The sequence below is a fragment of the Typopeltis vanoorti genome, chromosome 12, assembly GCF_054136105.1.
Source record: "Typopeltis vanoorti isolate ZY-2024b chromosome 12, IOZ_Tvanoo_1.0, whole genome shotgun sequence".
NCBI classification, from domain to species: domain Eukaryota; kingdom Metazoa; phylum Arthropoda; class Arachnida; order Uropygi; family Thelyphonidae; genus Typopeltis; species Typopeltis vanoorti.
In genome coordinates, this window is record NC_143560.1 from 11576173 (window position 1) to 11590233 (window position 14061).

The following is a 14061-nucleotide window of genomic DNA, read 5'->3' on the forward strand; positions in this document are numbered from 1 at the left end:
AGATATTCAACTTGAAGACAGAGTGCTGAGAAAAACAGAGGAATATAACAAGGATTTGTATTTAAGTTTTGTAATCTGGAAAAGTGCCAAGAGAAAATAGAATGCTACAGTTATATGAGAAAAAGGAACATTACACTGAGTTGTCCAGTCAGTATTTAATTTTTAAGTCGGCTGTTAGAATTGAAGGAGGTACTTGATAAAAATCGTGTGTGAGAAAAAAAGGTGCAGAGTATTTACACTGTTATTAATCAGCTATATGAATCACATTATGAAGGAAAGTGGCAATAGCTTGATATCAAAATTGGAGATATTCAACTCAGCATTTTACTTTATGTATGCGATGTATTCCTAAATAAATCCACATAATTCTCTAACTAAACTCAATAAGCTGTAACAAATATGGCATGAATATCAGCAATAAAAAAGTCTAACATTATAAAAATAAGCAGAAACATTGAAAACTTCAACTGTATTTTGAATACAGAGCCTCTAGAGCAAGTAAAACATTTGAGCTATATAGGCATAATTTTTAATGAAGATGAAAATTAAATATGGAAACAGATAACAGAATAAACAAAGCTGAAATTGTAGAGCGTCAACTGAATAAATTTATATGGAATATGAGAAAATTAGCCAAAACATTAAACTAGCAGTATACAAGATGACATTTACTGAAACTGTTTTAACTTATGGATCTGAGAGCTAGGTTAGTAAAACAGTTGATCAAATACTGGAGACTACAGATTCTGAGAAAAATTAGGGGAGTAAACAGATGGCATCATCGGCAGAATTATATTAAAACTGACAACATTAGAGAAGTAACTTGATATTGTTTTCATTCAGTAACTTGATATTGTTTTCATTGTGTAAGGAGAGTTAATCTTAGGTTTTATGGTCAGTTTAACAGAATGGGAGAGAAGAGATTTGCAAAGCAGGTATCTGATACCAAGATAGTAGAAAAAAGACTCAAAGACAGACTAAGAAGTACCTTAGGAGACCAAAATATACGATATGATAATATTGGAGTCCTGGCAGATAAGAGACTAATTTGGAGGAAAACTGTCGATAGGAAGTTAGTAATAATGTAAACTTTTCATAGTGATATTATAGTATTGTTTACACCCATTGAGGATACACAGGAATATGATGAATATGATTTAGTATCTTAGGAGAGGTGGTTAAAGTATTGGTAAAGTTGGTTAAAAGTAGAATTCAGGAATGGGTGGATAGGAATAGATACTCTACAGTGGGAAGCTTGGCTTTGTAAAAGGTAGATCCTGCATTAGTAATTTATTCACATTTTATAATAAAGTGACAACAGAATTGGTTAAAGGAAATGGTTACACCATGACACTGCTGGACTTTGCAAACTGGTGAGCAGTGTCTGCATATGCAGACACTGCCCACTGATAGAAACTTTTTCAGTAGAATCTTTATTTGTAAATTAGTATTTGTGAACTGTCTTATTGAGACATATGTCAAATTTATTATTATTAAGGGAAACCTCCAGGAAATAAGCATGCTTATAATATATATACAGTAAAACCCTTTTTACGTTCTACCGCAATTTACGTTTTCCTGCCATTTACGTCATTTTCTGTCGATCCCGTCTTAAGACCTATTCTCACGATGTATTGTTTTCCTGCCATTAACAACTTGATGTGGACATTATTTTCCGTGATTTGCATATTTTTTTTTCTCGGTGGCAGCAATACCGATTTTCGAATCGATTTCAGCTGAAATCTGCGCATTTCTGTTCTCAGGTGGCGTTGCTTTCGGCTGTAGTTTCATTTCTGCCATCACGGTGACTTGCGTGCATGCAGCAGTACTGTAGTGATGAGCGATACCGTGATTTTTCAATCACAGTAAGAATTGATATTGCAGAATTTCTGCAACGTAATTTAGCGTGTCAAAGTTGCTATGCGGTGGTGGATTACACATGTTAGTAACATGGAGAAAAAAGACAGAAAATATATTTCGGTAGAAGAAAAGATAGCAATTCTGTGATGTGTAAATTGGCATACCAGAACACGTGTGCATTTAGCATAAGATCTTGGTCTCTCCGTGTCAACTTTGAACACAATAGTAAAAAACAGGTCAAGCATTGAACTCAATGCAAAGCAATCTGGTGCTAAGTCAAAAAAAAAAAAAAAAAAAAAAAAAAAAAAAACGAAAAGCAAAAACAACCAACAATTAAAAATTTTTTTAAATAGATATATGTAAATACATTGTAAATACGTTTATTTTCAGTTATTAAATTTTGTACTCTAGTATGTAGACTCAAATACTAGCAGTAAATCATCTTTTACCCTTTTTAAATATTTTTTTACATTTCCTGCTATTTGCACTTTTTTTCCATCAGTTTCCTGAAAAGTGTAAAAAAGGGATTTTACAGTATTATAAACATGCTGATTAAAGGGGGTACTTAAGGGTCAAAGCTGTATAACTGAGAGGAGTCCTCCACATAGCCTTTAAAGGAATGCAGAGAACCAACTAGGGCTTCTGACCTAATGTCCACTCCTCACCTTCTCGTGGTGCACCCTGTTGGGTATCTACCTGGATACTGAACAAATGAGGATGGGCTGGCAATTTGGGATTTAGCTGACCAAATTGTATTCTTATTGGTACCAACATTTTGCATATTGGCTTAAACCAATATACAAAATGATGGTACAACATGATAAAATTTCATGTCGGCTGGGGCATCGCCCGGATAAACAAGGCCCTCGTTGTTTTCGCCAGGGAACCAGGGCAAACAGCAAAAAGTCAGCTACTGGAACAAATATGAAAGCGCAACCCAACTCAACATTGCAGAGTTAGAGATTGGTACTATCAACATAAGAAGTCTGAATGGCAAAGAAATGGAGCTAGCTGAGGAATTAGATAAGTACCAGATCGACATAATAGGGGTGACTGAATCAAAAAAGATAAAAACTGGTGAGATCTTTCTGAGCAATAAATACAAAATGTTATATTCAGGCAATGACAATCAAGGAAAAGAAGGAGTAGCCATAGTATTCAACACAAAATACGAGGCTAATCTTCTCGAATGGCAGTCGGTCTTAAGGTAGAGTAATGTGGGCAAATATGAGAATGGGGAACTGGACAAGACTTATTTGTGCCTATGGTCCCACAGAAGGTTCTACTAAGGTAGAAGTGGAGGAATTTTTTGAGGCTCTAGAGAAAGCTACTGACACAATGAAAAAGGAAAAGTTGGTCCTTGTTGGGGATTTAAATAGCAGAGTAAGAAGTGTGTGTAGAGGCTTAAGTGCTGTGAGGACATCATGTTGGAGGCTTAATGGATTTTTTACAGCACTCAAAAAGAATTAAAATAGACTTTAATACTTCCTATATTTCGTCCTAGTCACTAGGACATCTACGGGGATTACAAAAAAATTTAATGTAACATATGCACAAATAACAAACAATACTAAGCCCAACCACGTGGGTGACACTAAAGTCCTATCTAGGTAGAGCGCCCTCTAAGGGCAGTAGTAGGTGGCCTGGAATGTAAGGTGGGACCTCTGGTGATGAATGTTTCCCAAATCTTTGGAAGCTTAATGCACCCATATTTATTGATATTTGGTTGGTTTTTGAGAGCTGCTGCTGCTTCTAAGAAAAGTCTCTCTTTCTTGAATTTGCTCTGGTGGAGCATGGTGGTTTTCTTCCATGATACTCTGTGGGTGGTGTCCAAAACATGGTCAGCCAAGCCTGAATGGCCATAGTTGTGTTTGAAGATGTAAGACTTGTGTTCCTCTAGACGGATGGATGCTGATCTGCCTGTCTGTCCAAAGTACCCCAGCTTACAGGAACAGGGTACTTTGTAAACTCCAGGCAGAGAGAGAGGAGGGAGCTGATCTTTCGTAGAACGGATAAGGGTAGCCAGTTTGCGGTGGGGCTTGTATGCTGTGTGTAGATTGTATTGTTTTAGTATCTTGGCTATTTTTTCCGATGTGCCACGGATGTAGGGTATGGTGATCGCATTTTTAAATTCTTGTTGACGAGAAGGAAGGGGAATGGGGGAGGAGTTGATTATTTTTTTGATACTGTGATCGCTGTAGCCATTGGAGAGGAAAGTGCTGTGTATGTGGTTAAGCTCATTAGTGAGGGCGGTTCCACTGGAACAAAGATTGTGGGCTCTCTTGGTAAGAGTTTTAATAATGCCATATTGTTGAGAGGGTTGGTGGTGGGAGAGTTTGTGAATGTATCTGCCTGTGTGTGTGGGTTTTCTGTATACGGTGAAGGTAAGTGTATCATTAGGCAGGCGTGTGACTAAGGTGTCTAGGAAGGGTAAACAATTGTTCTTTTCCTTTTCTATAGTGAACTGGATTCTTGGATGTAGACTATTGAGATGACTGAGGAAGGAGTCTAACGTGTCTGGGCCATGAGGCCAAATAGAGAACACATCATCTACATATCTTAGCCAGATAGAAGGTTTGAGTGGGGCTGAGTCTATGGCTCGTTTTTCGAAATCTTCCATATAGAAATTGGCAAGGGGGGGTGAGAGGGGGGAACCCATGGCAGTTCCCTCTATCTGCTTGTAGATTTTGTTGTTCCAAGAGAAATATCCAGAGTTAATGGCAAAGGAAAAGAGATCTAAGATGTCAGAGGGAAAAACCTTTTCTAAGAGAGATAAGGTGTCAATTAAGGGAATATTGGTAAACAAAGAGGAGATATCAAAGCTTACCAATATGTCTGTCTTCTTCAAGGTTAAATTTTCTGTGAGGGCTTTAAAGTGGGTCGAGTTTTTTATATAGGAAGGGGACCTTCCGGTGAGGGGGATCAGAGAGTTGGCCAGCTGTTTAGATAGTCTATAGCAAGGTGCATTGGTAGCATCTACTATAGGCCTGAGTGGGGAGTTGGGTTTGTGGATTTTTGGTAAACCGTATATTCGGGGGGGACGGGAGCGGAAAGGTTTAAGTTTTTTCGTGACATCTGGGGGCCAGGAAGATACTTTTTTGAGTAGAATTTTAAGTTTCTTAACTTGTGTTTTTGTGGGGTCGTGTTCTAGCGGGATGTAGGTAGCACGATCGCGGAGGATAATGTTCATTTTACGCTTATATTCGCTGGTGTTAAGAACGACTATGGCATTACACTTATCCGCTCTGATGACGATACTTTTTTCTTTACGTAGTTTCAGGAGAGCCGTGCGTTGGGCATATGATAAATTACTTTTTGGCGGAGAAGAATGCGCGAGGATGTTGGCTACGTCAAGTCTGATGTTGTTAGCCATCTCCGACGGTAAGCGACCGATTCCACGTTCGATGTTCACCATTACGTCAAGCACCAGCACTTCTTTCGGAGCGACGGCAAAATTATGGCCGAGGCAAAGGGCGCTGACGGCATCGTCATTGAGCCTTTTGGAAGAGAGGTTTATTACTGTCTGGAGAGGTTGAATTTGTGGTTGTGGTTTGTTTTTCACAAGGTTGCTAAATTTCTTGATGTGTTTATTTTTTATTTTTTGGAATTCTCTCTGTGCGGATAGTCACATGCCTGCCTAATGATACACTTACCTTCACCGTATACAGAAAACCCACACACACAGGCAGATACATTCACAAACTCTCCCACCACCACCCCTCTCAACAATATGGCATTATTAACACTCTTACCAAGAGAGCCCACAATCTTTGTTCCAGTGGAACCGCCCTCACTAATGAGCTTAACCACATACACAGCACTTTCCTCTCCAATGGCTACAGCGATCACAGTATCAAAAAAATAATCAACTCCTCCCCCATTCCCCTTCCTTCTCGTCAACAAGAATTTAAAAATGCGATCACCATACCCTACATCCGTGGCACATCGGAAAAAATAGCCAAGATACTAAAACAATACAATCTACACACAGCATACAAGCCCCACCGCAAACTGGCTACCCTTATCCGTTCTACGAAAGATCAGCTCCCTCCTCTCTCTCTGCCTGGAGTTTACAAAGTACCCTGTTCCTGTAAGCTGGGGTACTTTGGACAGACAGGCAGATCAGCATCCATCCGTCTAGAGGAACACAAGTCTTACATCTTCAAACACAACTATGGCCATTCAGGCTTGGCTGACCATGTTTTGGACACCACCCACAGAGTATCATGGAAGAAAACCACCATGCTCCACCAGAGCAAATTCAAGAAAGAGAGACTTTTCTTAGAAGCAGCAGCAGCTCTCAAAAACCAACCAAATATCAATAAATATGGGTGCATTAAGCTTCCAAAGATTTGGGAAACACTCATCACCAGAGGTCCCACCTTACATTCCAGGCCACCTACTACTGCCCTTAGAGGGCGCTCTACCTAGATAGGACTTTAGTGTCACCCACGTGGTTGGGCTTAGTATTGTTTGCTATTTGTGCATATGTTACATTAAATTTTTTTGTAATCCCCGTAGATGTCCTAGTGACTAGGACGAAATATAGGAAGTATTAAAGTCTATTTTAATTCTTTTTGAGTGCTGTAAAAAATCCATTAAGCCTCCAACATGAAGAGTAAGAAGTGATTGTGAGACATACAAAAATATTTTGGGAAAATTTGGAGAAAAGAGCAAAGCTAATAATAATGGCAAACACCTGTTGCATTTCTTCTCAGGACATGGACTGGTTATTACTAACACCATGTTCCAACATAAAAATGTGCACAAATTCATATGGAGAGAAGAGGCAAGGAATAAGAAAAGTCTCATTGACTATGTTATTGTTGATAGTGGTGTTTCTCCCTGGTGCAGGACACCAGAGTGTACAGAGGATTTGAAATTGGAAGTGATCACTATTTAGTCTTGAGCAGGATAAAATTGAATTTCATATTGAAAAGAATAACATGTAAGAAAGTTTTAAAGCAAATAAAAGTTGAGCAGCTCTCAGATGTGAACTGTAGACTAAAATACACAAAAATTATTGAAGAAAAAATGAAAGAGTTTGAGAACAGGAACCAAACCTTGGAGATTCAGTGGCAAACCTTGAAGAAAACCCTGATTGATTCAGCCAGAGAGGCATGTGATGAGGTTGTCTGCAAGGATAGAAAAATCAGAACTCCATGGTGGACACATGACAGTTAAAGAAGCAGTGAAGGAAAAGAAGAAAGCATATCAAAAGTTCCTGGCAAATAAGTTAGCTTGTGCTCTTAGAGAATACAGAGACAAATGCAAGAAAGCTAAACACTGTGTAAAACTAGCTAAACAAAAGTTATGGGAGGACTTTGGCAAGAACATAGAAAATAAATATCAAGAAGGTTGTAAGATATTCTGGAGGTTGTTGAAGAAGCTTAGAAATGAAGGAAAAAGTGCTGTAAAATGAGTTAGAGATGATAAAAGTGATGAAAACCAGAGAAATAGATATCCTTGAAGGCATACAGTCAGGAATACATATCCATACTTGAAGTAGAAAAAGCCATCAAAGAGTTGAAATGTGAAAAGGCAGCAGGAGTAGATGATATTCGACCAGAAATGCTGAAGTATGGTATTATAAAAGTCTTACAGTGGCTTTACTACATAGTACAAAAGGCCTGGACAAAGAGATGAATTCCTGATGATTGGAGTAGAGCTCTAATAGTACCCATATATAAAAAGGGAAATAAAACTGAATGTGAGAAGTACAGAGGTATTTCCCTACTGTGTGTTCCTGGCAAGATCTATGCAAGTATACTTGAGAAACGGTCGAGAAGAATTGTGGAAGAAAAGCTTGGTGAAGAACAAGCTGGATTCAGGCCAAATAGAGGCTGTCAGGATCAGATCTTCACTTTATGAGAACAGAGAACCCGTGGAACAAGTAAAACATTTCATCTACTTAGGCACGATTTCTAGTGCAGATGGTAAAAATATGGAAATAGACAACAGAATCAACAAGGCTGATAGGAAGTCAATTGAATAAATTCATATGGAATAATAGAGAAATTATTTGGAACACTAAATTATCTGTATACTAGACAGTGTTCAAACCAGTTTTAACTTATAGATCTGAGAGCTGGGTCAGAAGTAAAACACTTGACCAAAGACTAGAGACCGCAGATATGAGGGTCCTGAGAAAGATTAGAGGCGTGAACAGATGGCATCAATGGCAATACCATATGAAAAATGAGGATATTAGGAAAGAACTTGACATTATCGGCATCCAGGAATGCGCTAGAAGAGCTAATCTCAGGTAGTATGGTCACTTAAACAGAGTGGGCATGGAAAGATTAGCAAAACAAGTGGTCTCTGCCAGGTTGGCAGGAAAACGACCCAGAGGAAGACTAAGATATAGGTAGATCGATACGGTACAAAGTGCCTTAGACGATAGACATAAGATCTGATAGTGTTGGAGTCTTGACAAGTAACAGACTGATTTGGAGGAAAATTGTAGATAGGAAGTTAGTAATTATGTAAATTTTTCATGTAGTACTATCATATTCTGTACACCCCTTGAGGGTATATATCAGGAATTTGTTGATGCTGATTAAACACATACAGACACTGACCACCGGTTTGCAAAGTCCAACAGTATAATCGTGTAACCATTTCCTTTAACCAAATCTACTGTCACTTTATTATAAAATGTGAATAAATTACTAATGCAGGACCTGCCTTTTACAAAGCCAAATATATAGGGGGATTACCATGTATTTTTGACAGGTGAAAATTTAAAGAGGATCTGGATCTTAGGTAAAAATGTATTTAGATAGATATGTTTAGTGTAACAAGAAAACTGTTTCGCTTGAGTGTATCCAGCATAGTATGTGTGGGAGGGGATGTGTTTTTCATTATGTAGCATCATTTTAATCCAGCTGTGTCTAATTACATTACTTGTCACTAAATATAGTACATAGACCAGAATAACTCAACTAGGGTTCTGTAGAATCATAGTGTTCCACAAAAGATCATGATTGAAAAAAATAAATGTGTGTGTGTGTAAAACATAATATAATATAACTACATGTACCTAGATCAAAAGTTTACAAATGATGGCAGAATCCAAGGAGAAGTCTGGCAGCAAAGCTTATACATTGGCTATTCATAATTGCATTTTTTAAGGAAATTACAATGTAGACTAATATATTAACTAAAGTAAATTTACTTAATATATCCAATAAGTCAAATTGCTATCATCAGGGAACAAAATATGATAAGATATGTGCCTACATGCACTACACTAAGTAATGAGTCCAGAGCATGCCAATTGAGAGTAGGCCCAAAGTCGTAAATAGCACCAGTAGTGGACTAAATCAGGCATTCTTGGATGTTGGGCTGAAGTAGAAGAAGATGAGAGTTTCCCAAATTTGGGACAGTTTTATACAACCAAATTTGTTGAGGTTAGGGTAGTTTCTTAAGACAGAAGCAGATTCAAGAAAAGTCTTTTGTATTTATATTTACCACCAACAGGTCAGGTTAGGTAGTTTGTAGTTTTAGATGTGAGGTAGCTTACTACAGTATGCTGATAGTTGCTGTAATGTAATAATGTATACAGGGATGTATATATTTGTGAAGATGACAATGTAAGAGTTGAAACATAGAATTTTATTATTAAAGTTTTTATCTCCAATGGTAGTTGAATCCATAAATCAAATATAACGACAACCTTAAGATAATTTATTGCATTTGGAGTGATCACCAAAGGCCTTCCTATAAATTCTTGGTGCTATCCAGAAGAGAGCAATCTGGTTAATAGATGATCCTTCCCTCATGGGCATATACCAATAATTTTCTCACAGGTGTTCTGTTTCTGTCTTTACCTTTTTTTTTTCCCTATAGGTATTTTTATGGACGCTTCTCTCATTCCAAAGTTTTCTGGAGAAGGGTAAATGTGTGCGACTAAAATGAAAATAAAAATAATTTACTAATTGTATATGTACATGGCACATTTCACCAGCATCATGAGGGCAGTTTATAGATGCAAGATAAAGTGACCTTAAGAATAAGAATAGTCACATGCATGGAGATGATAGTAGTGGCACTCTCATAGGTGATTTTTTGTGATTATTACTGATAGGAAGATAAGGTAGAGCTCCACAATTTGTGTAGGATCAGTTCTGCTGGTCAAGATTCTGTCAAATTTAAGTGTTCTTCCATGAAAGTGTCCATGATTTGAATTGTGATTTGTGTAGTGGTTGTGTTTTCTTCTGCCTGATGGTATTTATCCAAGGAATGTTGTACTAATGTACTTTTGGGATGCCTATACTGAATTTAATGGTTCCCACAATGACAGGGATACTACAGATATCTAGAAGAACAGAGGATCCAGGCAGTTTTTGATTTGTCTTAAAAATATGGAAAAATTACCAAGACAAATCAAAATATCCAGGAACTTGAAATGTTCAAGTTCCTGGGTATAATTGCAATATGAACTGATATGTAAATTATACTTGTCAAGAAATTGCATTCTTGTTTAATCCTTTATCCAAGTGTAAGCAAACGAAGTTTGTGTGTGAAGCATTTTTGCGATTAGGCTACATAACTGAAAAAAACCAAATCCTTTCTGTATGAATGGGTGTGAACAAGTTCACACTGGTTCATATAGAAATGACCTCAGTAAGTTTTTACTTAGTCATGAACTTGTTATTTTATTTAAGATACTCAATTTGAAGGATGATTTGAAGCCCTTGATATAGTTTTATTTATTTCTTCAATGGGGTGTACCGAGACTTTCATATAGAAAGTAAATTCATTCTAAAGTGATTAAAGAACTTATATAATCTATGAAATCTATTTAATCAATGTTGTTGTTATACAAGTAAGCACAGTTTCTGTGTTTCCTCCTGTGTGAATTTTAGTCTGGATACTGTGGCGAGTATCCAGAGCATGGTCTGCAAGACCAGAATGGCTATACTTGTAAAACCGGATGTAGTCCTTGTGTTTAGAAATTCTGATATTCGCTGTCCTGCCTGTTTGGCCAAAGTACGACAGTTTACAACTGCAGGGGACCTGGTATACACCAGGTAGGTCTAGGGGAAGTGGTTGGTCTTTGGTAGAGCAGATAAGGGATGCCAATTTTCTGTAAGGCCTGTAACAGGAGGTGAGGTCATGTTTATTTAGAATTTTGGTAATTTTTTCTGAGGTGCCTCGGATGTAGGGAATAGTGATGGATTTAGAGTAATCTTTTTTGTGGAGGGGGGGAGGAGGGGGGGCTGTGGTTTGTAGGTTTTAATATTTTTTGGATTTTTTTGGGGGGTAGCCATTGGCTGAGAAAGTGTTGAGGATGTGATTTAGTTCAGTGTTAAGGGCTATGTCGTTAGAACAGATTAGTTTAGCCCTGTTGTATAGTGTTTTTACCACTCCATATTATTGTAAGGGGGGGGGGGATTGTTGATGGATGTATCTGCCTGTATGGGTGGGTTTTCTGTAAACTGAGAAAACCAAAGTTCCATCAGGCTGGCAGGTGACTAGTGTGTCTAGGAAAGGGAGGCAGTTGTTTTCCTCTTTTTCCAGGGTGAACTTGATTCTGGCGTGTTGGTTGTTTAAGTGTGTAAGGAAGGAGAGGAGTGTTTCAGAGCCATGTGGCCAAATAGTGAACACATCATCAACGTAGCGAAGCCATATGGTTGGTTTTTGTGGGGCAGAGGCTAAGGCTTTTTCCTCAAAGGTCTCCATAAAGAAATTGGCCAAGGGTGGGGAGAGTGGTGAGCCCATGGCTGTCCCCTCTATTTGTTTGTAGAATTTTCCCTGCCAAACGAAATAGCCTGAGTTCATTGTGAACTGAAACAGGGCTGAGATATCGGGAGAAAATTTAGCATGGATTAGCTCTAAAGTTTCCTTGAGTGGGACATTTGTGAATAAGGAGGAGACGTCGAAGCTGACCATTATGTCAGTATGTTGGAGTGTAAGGTTTTCTATGCTGGCTTTGGAGGAGTGGGCTGAGTTTTTTTATGTGTGATGGAGTGTTGCCAGTATAGTGTGTGAGCTCTTTGGCCAAATGTTTAGCTAATTTGTATGTGGGGGAATCAATGCCATCCACTATGGGACGTAATGGCACATTTTCTTTATGTATTTTTGGGAGTCCGTAAATACGGGGGGGGGGGGGGGGGGTATAGAGTTAAACGGTTTTAATCTGTTGGTAACTTCTGCAGGCCAAGAAGTGACTTTCTTAATTAGCCTGTGAAGTTTTCGAATTTGTGAGTTGGTGGGGTTGTAATTGATAGGGAGGTAAGTAGCCCGATCTAATAGAAGAGCATTCAGCTTACCTTTGTAGTCCTTTTGGTTAAGTACTACCGTTGCATTTCCCTTATCCGCTTTGGTGATAACTAATTCTTTATTATTTCTCAATTCCTGTAGAGCTTTAAATTCCTTGTTGGATATATTGGTTTTGGGTGGTTTTGCTATGGAAAGGACACAAGCTACATCCAGTCTTACACTGTTGGCGATCTGATGTGGAAGGTGGTGGATTCCTCTTTCAATCTGGATCATAATATCCTCACTTGGTATTTTTCTGGGAGCAATGGCGAAGTTATGGCCACGTGAAAGCACATTGAGAGCTTCAGGCTTCAGGGTGACTGAAGAAAGGTTGATTACGGTGTTAGAAGCAAGTTTTGGATTGACGGTAGAATTCTTTTTTAATTTATCGAATTTCTTCATCTGTTGGCCTCGTATCTTTTCAAACTCTTTGTCTGCAGCAGTACACGAGATGTCACGTAAAATTGACCACAGTTCGTGATTTAAAGTGCACGAAAGTTCATCTTCGAGGGTACGAATAGCTTCGTTAATTTCGGCTAAGCCTAACCGCGTGGCGGTGATTTGTTTGCGAAGTAATGCGTAGCTAGCGCGGTTGTATATACAGAGCGCTTTTTGCGAAACAAAACGGTGCTTCAATTTTACACAGTTCGGGATTACCTTGTTATCCCGGCAGCGTTTCAGGAAAGTCAGACGATTTAATTGTCTAGACAGCTTCAACTTCATTTTACCATATTGGCGGGCCTTCCGTGCGATCGTATCCCCGTGGATGATGTTGATTCTCGTAGACAGGCTTATACGTTGGTTATGCATTTTTAAATCACTTAGGGAATTGAAACAACATACATCCGAATATAAATTAAATTATACTTTAATAAATATTTCCGATATTTCGGAAATGTCACATTGCCATTTTCAAAAGGAACTTACAAAAAGGCAGACCATGCTCTGGATACTCGCCACAGAATACGGTGGAAGAAAGCTACAGTAATACACCGGAGCAAATATAAATTCGAAAGATTATTTATGGAATCAGCCTCTGCCCTAAGAAACTCTCCGAACCTCAACAAATTTGGTTGTATGCGACTGCCCCAAATTTGGGAGGCATACATCAGCAGACCTTCAGCCCAACGGCCAAGAACGCCTACTTAGCCAGCCAGAGGGCACCATCAGGACTTCTAGGAGAACGATAGCTTCATATCTTCATTCTCAGTTACTGTATTGTTAGTACCTGTGTGCAACTGCCTTTTTGTAAGTTCCTTTTGAAAATGGCAATGTGACATTGCTGAAATATCGGAAATATTTATTAAAGTATAATTTAATTTATATTCGGATCTACGTTGTTTCAATTCCCTAAGTGATTTATAAATGGATGGTGTAAAACACACCACATAGCCACATGTGAAATTTCAATTTGACAAGACACCTGTCTAGTTGACTTTCCAGGGCTTCTTTGGAAACTTTCCCAAACTTTTTTTCACAACAGCATCTGCAGAATGCAGCCTTCCTGTGTTACCCTTGAATGATGCACAGAACAGCTTGTTTCCACAAAATTCTTGTGCCATGTGTAGATCGTGTGCCTACTAGGAGGTGCTTTGCAGTATTGTGTGTGAAAATTCCTCTGAACTTGTGTTGCAGACTTCGTTTTCTCAAACCAAAACACACAACGTGCTCACTCTTCACCATCGAAAGTCGCCATTTTCAAATGGCATGACATATCATGCCATCTAGTATTGTCATTGGCTAATAAAGTTATGCAACCAAAAATTTATGTGTTTCACTACATTATGACACTCACTCAGCTTTTGTATGTCTTCCAAATTATTCTCTGTTCTCCTGAAAGGTTGTCCTTTTGAAACACTCTGTACTTTATGTATTGTTGTTAATAGATGAGAATAAAATGCTTTATTTGTTATTTTCAAATAAAAAAAAGTTTTT

General features: G+C 38.3%; 1 protein-coding gene across 2 annotated transcripts in view; it reads right to left on the bottom strand.

The window, feature by feature from the left end:
- Nucleotides 1-14061, bottom strand: part of Noa36 (zinc finger protein 330 homolog Noa36) — a 269801-nt gene that overhangs the window by 73905 nt on the left and 181835 nt on the right. The gene's annotated exons all lie outside the window — the stretch shown is intronic.